The following is a 17,453-nucleotide window of genomic DNA, read 5'->3' on the forward strand; positions in this document are numbered from 1 at the left end:
TTCTGAGAAACTGCTCTGTGTTCTGTTAATTCATCTCACAGAGTTACATCTTTCCCTTCAACAAGCCTTTCGCTAAAGCTGTTCTTGTGGAATTGGCAAAGGGATATTTGGAATCCCATAGAGGGCTATGGTGAAAAAGGAAATATCTTCCGTTCAAACCTGGAAAGAAGCTTTCTGAGAAACTGCTCTGTGTTCTGTTAATTCATCTCACAGAGTTACATCTTTCCCTTCAAGAAGCCTTTCGCTAAGGCTGTTCTTGTGGAATTGGCAAAGTGATATTTGGAAGCCCACAGAGGGCTACGGTGAAAAAGGAAATATCTTCCGTACAAAAGTGGAAAGAATCTTTCTGAGAAACTGCTCTGTGTTATGTTAATTCATCTCACAGAGTTGCATTTTTCCCTTCAAGAAGCCTTTCGCTAAGGCTGTTCTTGTGGAATTGGCAAAGGGATATGTGGAACCCTATAGAGGCCTATGGTGAAAAAGGAAATATCTTCCGTTCTAAACTGGAAAGAAGCTTTCTGAGAAACTGCTCTGTGTTCTGTTAATTCATCTCACAGAGTTACATCTTTCCCTTCAAGAAGCCTTTCGCTAAGGCTGTTCTTGTGGAATTGGCAAAGGGATATTTGGAAGCCCATAGAGGGCTGTGGTGAAAAAGGAAATATCTTCCGTTCAAAACTGGAAAGAAGCTTTCTGAGAAACTGCTCTGTGTTCTGTTAATTCATCTCACAGATTTACATCTTTCCCTTCAAGAAGCCTTTCGCTAAGGCTGTTCTTGTGGAATTGGCATAGTGATATTAGGAAGCCCATAGAGGGCTATGGTGAAAAAGGAAATATCTTCCGTTCAAAAGTGGAAAGAATCTTTCTGAGAAACTGCTCTGTGTTACGTTAATTCATCTCACAGAGTTGCATTTTTCCCTTCAAGAAGCCTTTCGCTAAGGCTGTTCTTGTGGAATTGGCAAAGGGATATTTGGAACCCTATAGAGGCCTATGGTGAAAAAGGAAATATCTTCCGTTCAAAACAGGAAAGAAGCTTTCTGAGAAACCGCTCTGTGTTCTGTTAATTCATCTCACAAAGTTACATCTTTCCCTTCAAGAAGCCTTTCGCTAAGGCTGTTCTTGTGGAATTGGCAAAGGGATATTTGGAACCCCTAGAGGGCTTTGGTGAAAAAGGAAATATCTTCCGTTCAAAACTGGAAAGAAGCTTTCTGAGAAACTGCTCTGTGTTCTGTTAATTCATCTCACAGAGTTACATCTTTCCCTTCAAGAAGCCTTTCGCTAAGGCTGTTCTTGTGAAATTGGCAAAGGGATATTTGGAAGCCCATAGAGGGCTACGGTGAAATAGGAAATATCTTCCGTTCAAAACTGGAAAGAAACATTCTGAGAAACTGCTCTGTGTTGTGTTAATTCATCTCACAGAGTTACATCTTTCCCTTCAAGAAGCCTTTCGCTAAGGCTGTTCTTGTGGAATTGGCAAAGGGATATTTGGAAGCCCATAGAGGGCTATGGTGAAAAAGGAAATATCTTCCGTTCAAAACTGGAAAGAAGCTTTTTGAGAAACTGCTCTGTGTTCTCTTAATTCATCTCACAGAGTTACATCTTTCCCTTCAAGAAGCCTTTCGCTAAGGCTGTTCTTGTGGAATTGGCAAAGGGATATTTGGAACCCCACAGAGGGCTATGGTGAAAAAGGAAATATCTTCCGTTCAAAACTGGAAAGAAGCTTTCTGAGAAACTACTCTGTGTTCTGTTAATTCATCTCACCGAGTTACATCTTTCCGTTCAACAAGCCTTTCGCTAAGGCTGTTCTTGTGGAATTGGCAAAGGGATATTTGGAAGCCCATACAGGGCTACGGTGAAAAAGGAAATATCTTCCGTTCAAAACTGGAAAGAAGCTTTCTGAGAAACTGCTCTGTTTTGTGTTAATTCATCTCACAGAGTTACATCTTTCCCTTCAAGAAGCCTTTCGTGTTCTCTTAATTCATCTCACAGAGTTACATCTTTCCCTTCAAGAAGCCTTTCGCTAAGGCTGTTCTTGTGGAATTGGCAAAGGGATATTTGGAAGCAAATAGAGGGCTATGGTGAAAAAGGAAATATCTTCCGTTCAAAAGTGGAAAGAAGCTTTCTGAGAAACTGCTCTGTGTTCTGTTAATTCATCTCACAGAGTTACATCTTTTCCTTCAAGAAGCCTTTCGCTAAGGCTGTTTTTGTGGAATTGGCAAAGGGATATTTGGAACCCCATAGAGGTCTATGGTGAAAAAGGAAACATCTTCCATTCAAAAGTGGAAAGAAGCTTTCTGAGAAACTGCTCTGTGTTCTGTTAATTCATCTCACAGAGTTACATCTTTCCCTTCAACAAGCCTTTCGCTAAAGCTGTTCTTGTGGAATTGGCAAAGGGATATTTGGAATCCCATAGAGGGCTATGGTGAAAATGGAAATATCTTCCGTTCAAAACTGGAAAGAAGCTTTCTGAGAAACTGCTCTGTGTTCTGTTAATTCATCTCACAGAGTCACATCTTTCCCTTCAAAAAGCCTTTCGCTAAGGCTATTCTTGTGGAATTGGCAAAGGGATATTTGGAAGCCCATACAGGGCTATGGTGAAAAAGGAAATATCTTCCGTTCAAAACTGGAAAGAAGCTTTCTGATAAACTGCTCTGTGTTCTCTTAATTCATCTCACCGAGTTACATCTCTCCCTTCAACAAGCCTTTCGCTAAGGCTGTTCTTGTGGAAATGTCAAAGGGATATTTGGAAGCCCATAGAGGGCTATGGTGAAAAAGGAAATATCTTCCGTTCAAAACTGGAAAGAAGCTTTCTGAGAAAGTGCTCTGTGTTCTGTTCATTCATCTCACAGAGTTACATCTTTCCCTTCAAGAAGCCTTTCGCTAAGGCTGTTCTTGTGGAATTGGCAAAGGGATATTTGGAAGCCCATAGAGGGCTTCGGTGAAAAAGGAAGTATCTTCCGTTCAAAACTGGAAAGAAGCTTTCTGAGAAATTGCTCTGTGTTCTGTTAATTCATCTCACAGAGTTACATCTTTCCCTTCAAGAAGCCTTTCGCTAAGGCTATTCTTGTGGAATTGGCAAAGGGATATTTGGAAGCCCATCGAGGGCTATGGTGAAAAAGCAAAATCTTCCGTTCAAAACTGGAAAGAAGCTTTCTGAGAAACTGCTCTGTGTTCTGTCAATTCATATCACAGAGTTACATCTTTCCCTTCAAGAAGCCTTTTGCTAAGGCTGTTCTTGTGGAATTGGCAAAGGGATATTTGGAAGCCCATAGAGGGCTATGGTGAAAAGGAAATATCTTCTGTACAAAAATGGAAAGAAGCTTTCTGAGAAACTGCTCTGTGTTCTGTTAATGCATCTCACAGAGTTACATCTTTCCCTACAAGAAGCCTTTCGCTAAGGCTGTTCTTGTGGAATTGGCAAAGTGATATTTGGAAGCCCATAGAGGGCTATGGTGAAAAAGGAAATATTTTCCGTTCAAAACTGGAAAGAATCTTTCTGAGAAACTGCTCTGTGTTCTGTTAATTCATCTCACAGAGTTACATCTTTCCCTTCAAGAAGCCTTTCGCTAAGGCTGTTCTTGTGGAATTGGTAGAGGGATATTTGGAAGCCCATAGAGGGCTACGGTGAAAAAGGAAATAACTTCCATTCAAAACTGGAAAGAAGCTTTCTGAGAAACTGCTCTGTGTTCTGTTAATTCATCTCACAGTGTTACATCTTTCCCTTCAAGAAGCCTTTCGCTAAGGCTGTTCTTGTGGAATTGGCAAAGGGATATTTGGAAGTCCTTAGAGGGCTATGGTGAAAAAGGAAATATCTTCCGTTCAAAACTGGAAAGAAGCTTTCTGAGAAACTGCTCGGTGTTCTCTTAATTCATCTCACAGAGTTACATCTTTCCCTTCAAGAAGCCTTTCGCTAAGGCTGTTCTTGTGGAATTGGCAAAGGGATATTTGGAAGCAAATAGAGGGCTATGGTGAAAAAGGAAATATCTTCCGTTCAAAAGTGGAAAGAAGCTTTCTGAGAAACTGCTCTTTGTTCTGTTAATTCATCTCACAGAGTTACATCTTTTCCTTCAAGAAGCCTTTCGCTTAGGCTGTTCTTGTGGTATTGGCAAAGGGATATTTGGAACCCCATAGAGGCCTATGGTGAAAAAGGAAATATCTTCCGTTCAAAACTGGAAAGAAGCTTTCTGAGAAACTGCTCTGTGTTCTGTTAATTCATCTCACAGAGTTACATCTTTCCCTTCAAGAATCCTTTCGCTAAGGCTGTTCTTGTGGAATTGGCAAAGGGATATTTGGAAGCCCTAGGAGAGCTACGGTGAAAAAGGAAATATCTTCCGTTCAAAACTGGAAAGAAGCTTTCTGAGAAACTGCTCTGTGTTCTGTTCATTCATCTCACAGAGTTACATCTTTCCCTTCAAGAAGCCTTTCGCTAAGGCTGTTCTTGTGGAATTGGCAAAGGGTTATTTGGAAGCCCATAGAGGGCTATGGTGAAAAAGGAAATATCTTCCGTTCAAAACTGGAAAGAAGCTTTCTGAGAAACTGCTCTGTGTTGTGTTAATTCATCTCACAGAGTTACATCTTTCCCTTCAAGAAGCCTTTCGCTAAGGCTGTTCTTGTGGAATTGGCAAAGGGATATTTGGAAGCCCTTTGAGGGCTATGGTGAAAAAGGAAATATCTTCCGTTCAAAACTGGAAAGAAGCTTTCTGAGAAACTGCTCTGTGTTCTGTTAATTCATCTCACAGAGTCACATCTTTCCCTTCAAAAAGCCTTTCGCTAAGGCTATTCTTGTGGAATTGGCAAAGGGATATTTGGAAGCCCATAGAGGGCTATGGTGAAAAAGGAAATATCTTCCGTTCAAAACTGGAAAGAAGCTTTCTGATAAACTGCTCTGTGTTCTCTTAATTCATCTCACCGAGTTACATCTCTCCCTTCAACAAGCCTTTCGCTAAGGCTGTTCTTGTGGAAATGTCAAAGGGATATTTGGAAGCCCATAGAGGGCTACGGTGAAAAAGGAAATATCTTCCGTTCAAAACTGGAAAGAAGCTTTCTGAGAAAGTGCTCTGTGTTCTGTTCATTCATCTCACAGAGTTACATCTTTCCCTTCAAGAAGCCTTTCGCTAAGGCTGTTCTTGTGGAATTGGCAAAGGGATATTTGGAAGCCCATAGAGGGCTACGGTGAAAAAGGTAATATCTTCCGTTCAAAACTGGAAAGAAGCTTTCTGAGAAACTGCTCTGTGTTCTGTTAATTCATCTCACAGAGTTACATCTTTCCCTTCAAGAAGCCTTTCGCTAAGGCTGTTCTTGTGGAATTGGCAAAGGGATATTTGGAAGCCCATAGAGGGCTATGGTGAAAAAGGAAATATCTTCCGTTCAAAACTGGAAAGAAGCATTCTGAGAAACTGCTCTGTGTTCTGTTAATTCATCTAACCGAATTACATCTTTCCCTTCAAGAAGCCTTTCGCTAAGGCTGTTCTTGTGGAATTGGCAAAGGGATATTTGGAAGCCCATAGAGGCCTATGGTGAAAAAGGAAATATCTTCCGTTCAAAACTGGAAAGCAGCTTTCTGAGAAACTGCTCTGTGTTCTCTTAATTCATCTCACAGAGTTACATCTTTCCCTTCAAGAAGCCTTTCGCTAAGGCTGTTCTTGTGGAATTGGCAAAGGGATATTTGGAAGCCCATAGAGGTCTATGGTGAAAAAGGAAATATCTTCCGTTCAAAAGTGGAAGGAAGCTTTCGGAGAAACTGCTCTGTGTTCTGTTAATTCATCTCACAGAGTTACATCTTTCCCTTCAAGAAGCCTTTCGCTAAGGCTGTTCTTGTGGAATTGGCAAAGGGATATTTGGAAGCCCATAGAGGGCTATGGTGAAAAAGGAAATACCTTCCGTTCAAAAATGGAAAGAAGCTTTCTGAGAAACTGCTCTTTGTTCTGTTAATTCATCTCACAGAGTTACATCTTTTCCTTCAAGAAGCCTTTCGCTACGGCTGTTTTTGTGGAATTGGCAAAGGGATATTTGGCAACCCATAGAGGCCTATGGTGAAAAAGGAAATATCTTCCGTTCAAAACTGGAAAGAAGCTTTCTGAGAAACTGCTCTGTGTTCTGTTAATTCATCTCACCGAATTACATCTTTCCCTTCAAGAATCCTTTCGCTTAGGCTGTTCTTGTGGAATTGGCAAAGGGATATTTGGAAGCCCATAGAGGGCTATGGTGAAAAAGGAAATATCTTCCGTTCAAAACTGGAAAGAAGCTTTCTAAGGAACTGCTCTGTCTTCTGTTCATTCTTCTCATAGATTTACATCTTTCCCTTCAAGAAGCCTTTCGCTAAGGCTGTTCTTGTGGAATTGAAAAAGGGTTATTTGGAAGCCCATAGAGGGCTATGGTGAAAAAGGATATATCTTCCGTTCAAAAGTGGAAAGAAGCTTTCGGAGAAACTGCTCTGTGTTCTGTTAATTCATCTCACAGAGTTATATCTTTCGCTTCAACAAGCCTTTCGCTAAGGCTGTTCTTAAGGAATTGGCAAAGTGATATTTGGAAGCCCATAGAGGGCTATGGTATAAAAGGAAATATCTTCCGTTCAAAACTGGAAAGAAGCTTTCTGAGAAACTGCTCTGTGTTCTGTTAATTCATCTCACAGAGTTACATCTTTCCCTTCAAGAAGCCTTTCGCTAAGGCTGTTCTTGTGGAATTGGCAAAGTGATATTTGGAAGCCCACAGAGGGCAACGGTGAAAAAGGAAATATCTTCCGTTCAAAAGTGGAAAGAATCTTTCTGAGAAACTGCTCTGTGTTCTGTTAATTCATCTCACAGAGTTGCATTTTTCCCTTCAAGAAGCCTTTCGCTAAGGCTGTTCTTGTGGAATTGGCAAAGGGATATTTGGAACCCTATAGAGGCCTATGGTGAAAAAGGAAATATCTTCCGTTCAAAACTGTAAAGAAGGTTTCTGAGAAACTGCTCTGTGTTCTGTTAATTCATCTCACAGAGTTACATCTTTCCCTTCACGAAGCCTTTCGCTAAGGCTGTTCTTGTGGAATTGGCATAGTGATATTAGGAAGCCCATAGAGGGCTATGGTGAAAAAGGAAATATCTTCCGTTCAAAAGTGGAAAGAAGCTTTCTGAGAAACGGCTCTGTGTTCTGTTAATTCATCTCACCGAGTTACATCTTTCCCTTCAAGAAGCCTTTCGCTAAGGCTGTTCTTGTGGAATTGGCAAAGGATATTTGGAAGCCCATAGAGGGCTACGGTGAAATAGGAAATATCTACCGTTCAAAACTGGAAAGAAACATTCTAAGAAACTGCTCTGTGTTGTGTTAATTCATTTCACAGAGTTACAACTTTCCCTTCAAGAAGCCTTTCGCTAAGGCTGTTCTTGTGGAATTGGCAAAGGGATATTTGGAAGCCCATAGAGGGCTATGGTGAAAAAGGAAATATCTTCCGTTCAAAACTGGAAAGTAGCTTTCTGAGAAACTGCTCTGTGTTCTGTTAATTCATCTCACAGAGTTACATCTTTCCCTTCAAGAAGCCTTTCGCTAAGGCTGTTCTTGTGGAATTGGCAAAGGGATATTTGGAAGCCCATAGAGGGCTATGGTGAAAAAGGAAATATCTTCCGTTCAAAACTGGAAAGAAGCTTTCTGAGAATCTGCTCTGTGTTCTGTTAATTCATCTCACCGAGTTACATCTTTCCCTTCAAGAAGCCTTTCGCTAAGGCTGTTCTTGTGGAATTGGCAAAGGGATATTTGGAAGCCCATACAGGGCTACGGTGAAAAAGGAAATATCTTCCGTTCAAAACTGGAAAGAAGCTTTCTGAGAAACTGCTCTGTGTTGTGTTAATTCATCTCACAGAGTTACATCTTTCCCTTCAAGAAGCCTTTCGTGTTCTCTTAATTCATCTCACAGAGTTACATCTTTCCCTTCAAGAAGCCTTTCGCTAAGGCTGTTCTTGTGGAATTGGCAAAGGGATATTTGGAAGCAAATAGAGGGCTATGGTGAAAAAGGAAATATCTTCCGTTCAAAAGTGGAAAGAAGCTTTCTGAGAAACTGCTCTGTGTTCTGTTAATTCATCTCACAGAGTTACATCTTTTCCTTCAAGAAGCCTTTCGCTAAGGCTGTTTTTGTGGAATTGGCAAAGGGATATTTGGAACCCCATAGAGGTCTATGGTGAAAAAGGAAACATCTTCCGTTCAAAAGTGGAAAGAAGCTTTCTGAGAAACTGCTCTGTGTTCTGTTAATTCATCTCACAGAGTTACATCTTTCCCTTCAACAAGCCTTTCGCTAAGGCTGTTCTTGTGGAATTGGCAAAGGGATATTTGGAATCCCATAGAGGGCTATGGTGAAAAAGGAAATATCTTCCGTTCAAAACTGGAAAGAAGCTTTCTGAGAAACTGCTCTGTGTTCTGTTAATTCATCTCACAGAGTCACATCTTTCCCTTCAAAAAGCCTTTCGCTAAGGCTATTCTTGTGGAATTGGCAAAGGGATATTTGGAAGCCCATAGAGGGCTATGGTGAAAAAGGAAATGTCTTCCGTTCAAAACTGGAAAGAAGCTTTCTGATAAACTGCTCTGTGTTCTCTTAATTAATCTCACCGAGTTACATCTCTCCCTTCAACAAGCCTTTCGCTAAGGCTGTTCTTGTGGAAATGTCAAAGGGATATTTGGAAGCCCATAGAGGGCTATGGTGAAAAAGGAAATATCTTCCGTTCAAAACTGGAAAGAAGCTTTCTGAGAAACTGCTCTGTGTTCTGTTCATTCATCTCACAGAGTTACATCTTTCCCTTCAAGAAGCCTTTCGCTAAGGCTGTTCTTGTGGAATTGGCAAAGGGATATTTGGAAGCCCATAGAGGGCTACGGTGAAAAAGGAAAAACCTTCCGTTCAAAACTGGAAAGAAGCTTTCTGAGAAACTGCTCTGTGTTCTGTTAATTCATCTCACAGAGTTACATCTTTCCCTTCAAGAAGCCTTTCGCTAAGGCTATTCTTGTGGAATTGGCAAAGGGATATTTGGAAGCCCATCGAGGGCTATGGTGAAAAAGCAAAATCTTCCGTTCAAAACTGGAAAGAAGCATTCTGAGAAACTGCTCTGTGTTCTGTTAATTCATATCACAGAGTTACATCTTTCCCTTCAAGAAGCCTTTTGCTAAGTCTGTTCTTGTGGAATTGGCAAAGGGATATTTGGAAGCCCATAGATGGCTATGGTGAAAAGGAAATATCTTCCGTTCAAAAATGGAAAGAAGCTTTCTGAGAAACTGCTCTGTGTTCTGTTAATTCATCTCACAGAGTTACATCTTTATCTTCAAGAAGCCTTTCGCTAAGGCTGTTCTTGTGGAATTGGCAAAGTGATATTTGGAAGCCCATAGAGGGCTATGGTGAAAAAGGAAATATTTTCCGTTCAAAACTGGAAAGAAGCTTTCTGAGAAACTGCTCTGTGTTCTGTTAATTCATCTCACAGAGTTACATCTTTCCCTTCAAGAAGCCTTTCGCTAAGGCTGTTCTTGTGGAATTGGCAGAGGGATATTTGGAAGCCCATAGAGGGCTACGGTGAAAAAGGAAATAACTTCCATTCAAAACTGGAAAGAAGCTTTCTGAGAAACTGCTCTGTGTTCTGTTAATTCATCTCACAGTGTTACATCTTTCCCTTCAAGAAGCCTTTCGCTAAGGCTGTTCTTGTGGAATTGGCAAAGGGATATTTGGAAGTCCTTAGAGGGCTATGGTGAAAAAGGAAATATCTTCCGTTCAAAACTGGAAAGAAGCTTTCTGAGAAACTGCTCGGTGTTCTCTTATTTCATCTCACAGAGTTACATCTTTCCCTTCAAGAAGCCTTTCGCTAAGGCTGTTCTTGTGGAATTGGCAAAGGGATATTTGTAATCCCATAGAGGGCTAGGGTGAAAAAGGAAATATCTTCCGTTCAAAACTGGAAAGAAGCTTTTTGAGAAACTGCTCTGTGTTCTCTTAATTCATCTCACAGAGTTACATCTTTCCCTTCAAGAAGCCTTTCGCTAAGGCTGTTCTTGTGGAATTGGCAAAGGGATATTTGGAAGCCCATAGAGGGCTATGGTGAAAAAGGAAATATCTTCCGTTCAAAACTGGAAAGAAGCTTTCTGAGAAACTGCTCTGTGTTCTGTTAATTCATCTCACCGAGTTACATCTTTCCGTTCAACAAGCCTTTCGCTAAGGCTGTTCTTGTGGAATTGGCAAAGGGATATTTGGAAACCCTTAGAGGGCTATGGTGAAAAAGGAAATATCTTCCGTTCAAAACTGGAAAGAAGCTTTCTGAGAAACTGCTCTGTGTTCTGTTAATTCATCTCAAAGAGTTACATCTTTCATTTCAAGAAGCCTTTCGCTAAGGCTGTTCTTGTGGAATTGGCAAAGGGATATTTGGAAGCCCATACAGGGCTACGGTGAAAAAGGAAATATCTTCCGTTCAAAACTGGAAAGAAGCTTTCTGAGAAACTGCTCTGTGTTGTGTTAATTCATCTCACAGAGTTACATCTTTCCCTTCAAGAAGCCTTTCGCTAAGGCTGTTCTTGTGGAAATGTCAAAGGGATATTTGGAAGCCCATAGAGGGCTATGGTGAAAAAGGAAATATCTTCCGTTCAAAACTGGAAAGAAGCTTTCTGAGAAACTGCTCTGTGTTCTGTTCATTCATCTCACAGAGTTACATCTTTCCCTTCAAGAAGTCTTTCGCTAAGGCTGTTCTTGTGGAATTGGCAAAGTGATATTTGGAAGCCCATAGAGGGCTATGGTGAAAAAGGAAATATCTTCCGTTCAAAATTGGAAAGAAGCTTTCTGAGAAACTGCTCTGTGTTCTGTTAATTCATCTCACAGAGTTACATCTTTCCCTTCAAGAAGCTTTTCGCTAAGGCTATTCTTGTGGAATTGGCAAAGGGATATTTGGAAGCCCATCGAGGGCTATGGTGAAAAAGCAAAATCTTCCGTTCAAAACTGGAAAGAAGCTTTCTGAGAAACTGCTCTGTGTTCTGTCAATTCATATCACAGAGTTACATCTTTCCCTTCAAGAAGCCTTTTGCTAAGGCTGTTCTTGTGGAATTGGCAAAGGGATATTTGGAAGCCCATAGAGGGCTATGGTGAAAAGGAAATATCTTCCGTTCAAAAATGGAAAGAAGCTTTCTGAGAAACTGCTCTGTGTTCTGTTAATTCATCTCACAGAGTTACATCTCTCCCTTCAACAAGCCTTTCGCTAAGGCTGTTCTTGTGGAAATGTCAAAGGGATATTTGGAAGCCCATAGAGGGCTATGGTGAAAAAGGAAATATCTTCCGTTCAAAACTGGAAAGAAGCTTTCTGAGAAAGTGCTCTGTGTTCTGTTCATTCATCTCACAGAGTTACATCTTTCCCTTCAAGAAGCCTTTCGCTAAGGCTGTTCTTGTGGAATTGGCAAAGGGATATTTGGAAGCCCATAGAGGGCTACGGTGAAAAAGGAAGTATCTTCCGTTCAAAACTGGAAAGAAGCTTTCTGAGAAACTGCTCTGTGTTCTGTTAATTCATCTCACAGAGTTACATCTATCCCTTCAAGAAGCCTTTCGCTAAGGCTATTCTTGTGGAATTGGCAAAGGGATATTTGGAAGCCCATCGAGGGCTATGGTGAAAAAGCAAAATCTTCCGTTCAAAACTGGAAAGAAGCTTTCTGAGAAACTGCTCTGTGTTCTGTCAATTCATATCACAGAGTTACATCTTTCCCTTCAAGAAGCCTTTTGCTAAGGCTGTTATTGTGGAATTGGCAAAGGGATATTTGGAAGCCCATAGAGGGCTATGGTGAAAAGGAAATATCTTCTGTACAAAAATGGAAAGAAGCTTTCTGAGAAACTGCTCTGTGTTCTGTTAATTCATCTCACAGAGTTACATCTTTCTCTTCAAGAAGCCTTTCGCTAAGGCTGTTCTTGTGGAATTGGCAAAGTGATATTTGGAAGCCCATAGAGGGCTATGGTGAAAAAGGAAATATTTTCCGTTCAAAACTGGAAAGAAGCTTTCTGAGAAACTGCTCTGTGTTCTGTTAATTCATCACACAGTGTTACATCTTTCCCTTCAAGAAGCCTTTCGCTAAGGCTGTTCTTGTGGAATTGGTAGAGGGATATTTGGAAGCCCATAGAGGGCTACGGTGAAAAAGGAAATAACTTCCATTCAAAACTGGAAAGAAGCTTTCTGAGAAACTGCTCTGTGTTCTGTTAATTCATCTCACAGTGTTACATCTTTCCCTTCAAGAAGCCTTTCGCTAAGGCTGTTCTTGTGGAATTGGCAAAGGGATATTTGGAAGTCCTTAGAGGGCTATGGTGAAAAAGGAAATATCTTCCGTTCAAAACTGGAAAGAAGCTTTCTGAGAAACTGCTCGGTGTTCTCTTAATTCATCTCACAGAGTTACATCTTTCCCTTCAAGAAGCCTTTCGCTAAGGCTGTTCTTGTGGAATTGGCAAAGGGATATTTGGAAGCAAATAGAGGGCTATGGTGAAAAAGGAAATATCTTCCGTTCAAAAGTGGAAAGAAGCTTTCTGAGAAACTGCTCTTTGTTCTGTTAATTCATCTCACAGAGTTACATCTTTTCCTTCAAGAAGCCTTTCGCTTAGGCTGTTCTTGTGGAATTGGCAAAGGGATATTTGGAACCCCATAGAGGCCTATGGTGAAAAAGGAAATATCTTCCGTTCAAAACTGGAAAGAAGCTTTCTGAGAAACTGCTCTGTGTTCTGTTAATTCATCTCACAGAGTTACATCTTTCCCTTCAAGAAGCCTTTCGCTAAGGCTGTTCTTGTGGAATTGGCAAAGGGATATTTGGAAGCCCTTAGAGAGCTACGGTGAAAAAGGAAATATCTTCCGTTCAAAACTGGAAAGAAGCTTTCTGAGAAACTGCTCTGTGTTCTGTTCATTCATCTCACAGAGTTACATCTTTCCCTTCAAGAAGCCTTTCGCTAAGGCTGTTCTTGTGGAATTGGCAAAGGGTTATTTGGAAGCCCATAGAGGGCTATGGTGAAAAAGGAAATATCTTCCGTTCAAAACTGGAAAGAAGCTTTCTGAGAAACTGCTCTGTGTTGTGTTAATTCATCTCACAGAGTTACATCTTTCCCTTCAAGAAGCCTTTCGCTAAGGCTGTTCTTGTGGAATTGGCAAAGGGATATTTGGAAGCCCTTTGAGGGCTATGGTGAAAAAGGAAATATCTTCCGTTCAAAACTGGAAAGAAGCTTTCTGAGAAACTGCTCTGTGTTCTGTTAATTCATCCCACAGAGTTACATCTTTCCCTTCAAGAAGCCTTTCGCTAAGGCTGTTCTTGTGGAATTGGCAGAGGGATATTTGGAAGCCCATAGAGGGCTACGGTGAAAAAGGAAATAACTTCCATTCAAAACTGGAAAGAAGCTTTCTGAGAAACTGCTCTGTGTTCTGTTAATTCATCTCACAGTGTTACATCTTTCCCTTCAAGAAGCCTTTCGCTAAGGCTGTTCTTGTGGAATTGGCAAAGGGATATTTGGAAGTCCTTAGAGGGCTATGGTGAAAAAGGAAATATCTTCCGTTCAAAACTGGAAAGAAGCTTTCTGAGAAACTGCTCGGTGTTCTCTTAATTCATCTCACAGAGTTACATCTTTCCCTTCAAGAAGCCTTTCGCTAAGGCTGTTCTTGTGGAATTGGCAAAGGGATATTTGGAAGCCCATACAGGGCTACGGTGAAAAAGGAAATATCTTCCGTTCAAAACTGGAAAGAAGCTTTCTGAGAAACTGCTCTGTGTTGTGTTAATTCATCTCACAGAGTTACATCTTTCCCTTCAAGAAGCCTTTCGTGTTGTCTTAATTCATCTCACAGAGTTACATCTTTCCCTTCAAGAAGCCTTTCGCTAAGGCTATTCTTGTGGAATTGGCAAAGGGATATTTGGAAGCAAATAGAGGGCTATGGTGAAAAAGGAAATATCTTCCGTTCAAAAGTGGAAAGAAGCTTTCTGAGAAACTGCTCTGTATTCTGTTAATTTATCTCACAGAGTTACATCTTTTCCTTCAAGAAGCCTTTCGCTAAGGCTGTTTTTGTGGAATTGGCAAAGGGATATTTGGAACCCCATAGAGGTCTATGGTGAAAAAGGAAACATCTTCCGTTCAAAAGTGGAAAGAACCTTTCTGAGAAACTGCTCTGTGTTCTGTTAATTCATCTCACAGAGTTACATCTTTCCCTTCAACAAGCCTTTCGCTAAGGCTGTTCTTGTGGAATTGGCAAAGGGATATTTGGAATCCCATAGAGGGCTATGGTGAAAAAGGAAATATCTTCCGTTCAAAACTGGAAAGAAGCTTTCTGAGAAACTGCTCTGTGTTCTGTTAATTCATCTCACAGAGTCATATCTTTCCCTTCAAAAAGCCTTTCGCTAAGGCTATTCTTGTGGAATTGGCAAAGGGATATTTGGAAGCCCATAGAGGGCTATGGTGAAAAAGGAAATATCTTCCGTTCAAAACTGGAAAGAAGCTTTCTGATAAACTGCTCTGTGTTCTCTTAATTCATCTCACCGAGTTACATCTCTCCCTTCAACAAGCCTTTCGCTAAGGCTGTTCTTGTGGAAATGTCAAAGGGATATTTGGAAGCCCATAGAGGGCTATGGTGAAAAAGGAAATATCTTCCGTTCAAAAGTGGAAAGAAGCTTTCTGAGAAACTGCTCTGTGTTCTGTTAATTCATCTCACAGTGTTACATCTTTCCCTTCAAGAAGCCTTTCGCTTAGGCTGTTCTTGTGGAATTGGCAAAGGGATATTTGGAAGCCCTTTGAGGGCTATGGTGAAAAAGGAAATATCTTCCGTTCAAAACTGGAAAGAAGCTTTCTGAGAAACTGCTCTGTGTTCTGTTAATTCATCTCACCGCGTTACATGTTTTCCTTCAAGAAGCCTTTCGCTAAGGCTGTTCTTGTGGAATTGGCAAAGGGATATTTGGAAGCCCATAGAGGGCTATGGTGAAAAAGGAAATATCTTCCGTTCAAAACTGGAAAGAAGCTTTCTGAGAAAGTGCTCTGTGTTCTGTTAATTCATCTCACAAAGTTACATCTTTCCCTTCAAGAAGCCTTTCGCTAAGGCTGTTCTTGTGGAATTGGCAAAGTGATATTTGGAAGCCCATAGAGGGCTATGGTGAAAAAGGAAATATCTTCCGTTCAAAACTGGAAAGAAGCTTTCTGAGAAACTGCTCTGTGTTCTGTTAATTAATCTCACAGAGTTACATCTTTCCCTTCAAGAAGCCTTTCGCTAAGGCTGTTCTTGTGGAATTGGCAAAGGGATATTTGGAAGCCCTTTGAGGGCTATGGTGAAAAAGGAAATATCTTCCGTTCAAAACTGGAAAGAAGCTTTCTGAGAAACTGCTCTGTGATCTGTTAATTCATCTCACAGAGTTACATCCTTCATTTCAAGAAGCCTTTCGCTAAGGCTGTTCTTGTGGAATTGGCAAAGTGATACTTGGAAGCCCATAGAGGGCTATGGTGAAAAAGGAAATATCTTCCGTTCAAAAGTGGAAAGAAGCTTTCTGAGAAACTGCTCTGTGTTCTGTCAATTCATCTCACAGAGTTACATCCTTCATTTCAAGAAGCCTTTCGCTAAGGCTGTTCTTGTGGAATTGGCAAAGTGATATTTGGAACCCCATAGAGGCCGATGGTGAAAAAGGAAATATCTTCCGTTCAAAACTGGAAAGAAGCTTTCTGAGAAACTGCTCTGTGTTCTGTTAATTCATCTCACCGAGTTACATCTTTCCCTTCAAGTAGCCTTTCGCTAAGGCTGTTCTTGTGGAATTGGCAAAGGGATATTTGGAAGTCCATAGAGGGCTATGGTGAAAAAGGAAATATCTTCCGTTCAAAAGTGGAAAGAAACTTTCGGGGAAACTGCTCTGTGTTCTGTTAATTCATCTCACAGAGTTACATCTTTCCCTTCAACAAGCCTTTCGCTAAGGCTGTTCTTAAGGAATTGGCAAAGTGATATTTGGAAGCCCATAGAGGGCTATGGTGAAAAAGGAAATATCATCTGTTCAAAACTGGAAAGAAACTTTCTGAGAAACTGCTCTGTGTTCTGTTAATTCATCTCACAGAGTTACATCTTTCCCTTCAACAAGCCTTTCGCTAAGGCTGTTCTTGTGGAATTGGCAAAGGGATATTTGGAAGCCCATAGAGGGCTATGGTGAAAAAGGAAACATCTTCCGTTCAAAACTGGAAAGAAGCTTTCTGAGAACCGGCTCTGTGTTCTGTAAATTCATCTCTCAGAGTTACATGTTTCCCTTCAAGAAGCCTTTCGCTAAGGCTGTTCTTGTGGAATTGGCAAAGTGATATTTGGAAGCCCTTAGAGGGCTATGGTGAAAAAGGAAATATCTTCGGTTCAAAACAGGAAAGAAGCTTTCTGAGAAACTGCTCTGTGTTCTGTTAATTCATCTCACAGAGTTACATCTTTCCCTTCAAGAAGCCTTTCGCTAAGGCTGTTCTTGTGGAATTGGCAAAGGGATATTTGGAAGCCCATAGAGGGCTACGGTGAAAAAGGAAATATCTTCCGTTCAAAACTGGAAAGAAGCTTTCTGAGAAACTACTCTGTGTTGTGTTAATTCATCTCACAGAGTTACATCTTTCCCTTCAAGAAGCCTTTCGCTAAGGCTGTTCTTGTGGAATTGGCAAAGGGATATTTGGAAGCCCTTAGAGGGCTATGGTGAAAAAGGAAATATCTTCCGTTCAAAACTGGAAAGAAGCTTTCTGAGAAACTGCTCTGTGTTCTCTTAATTCATCTCACAGAGTTACATCTTTCCCTTCAAGAAGCCTTTCGCTAAGGCTGTTCTTGTGGAATTGGCAAAGGGATATTTGGAAGCCCATAGAGGGCTATGGTGAAAAAGGAAATATCTTCCGTTCAAAACTGGAAAGAAGCTTTCGGAGAAACTGCTCTGTGTTCTGTAAATTCATCTCACAGAGTTACATCTTTCCCTTCAACAAGCCTTTCGCTAAGGCTGTTCTTAAGGAATTGGCAAAGTGATATTTGGAAGCCCATAGAGGGCTATGGTGAAAAAGGAAATATCTTCCGTTCAAAACTGGAAAGAAGCTTACTGAGAAAGTGCTCTGTGTTCTGTTAATTCATCTCACAGAGTTACATCTTTCCCTACAAGAAGCCTTTCGCTAAGGCTGTTCTTGAGGAATTGGCAAAGTGATATTTGGAAGCCCATAGAGGGCTATGGTGAAAAAGGAAATATCTTCCGTTCAAAAGTGGAAAGAAGCTTTCTGAGAAACTGCTCTGTGTTCTGTTAATTCATCTCACAGAGTTACATCTTTCATTTCAAGAAGCCTTTCGCTAAGGCTGTTCTTGTGGAATTGGCAAAGGGATATTTGGAACCCCATAGAGGCCTATGGTGAAAAAGGAAATATCTTCCGTTCAAAACTGGAAAGAAACTTTCTGAGAATCTGCTCTGTGTTCTTTTAATTCATCTCACCGAGTTACATCTTTCCCTTCAAGAAGCCTTTCGCTAAGGCTGTTCTTGTGGAATTGGCAAAG

This window comes from Chlorocebus sabaeus, chromosome 5 (genome assembly GCF_047675955.1).
Source record: "Chlorocebus sabaeus isolate Y175 chromosome 5, mChlSab1.0.hap1, whole genome shotgun sequence".
Lineage (NCBI taxonomy): Eukaryota > Metazoa > Chordata > Mammalia > Primates > Cercopithecidae > Chlorocebus > Chlorocebus sabaeus.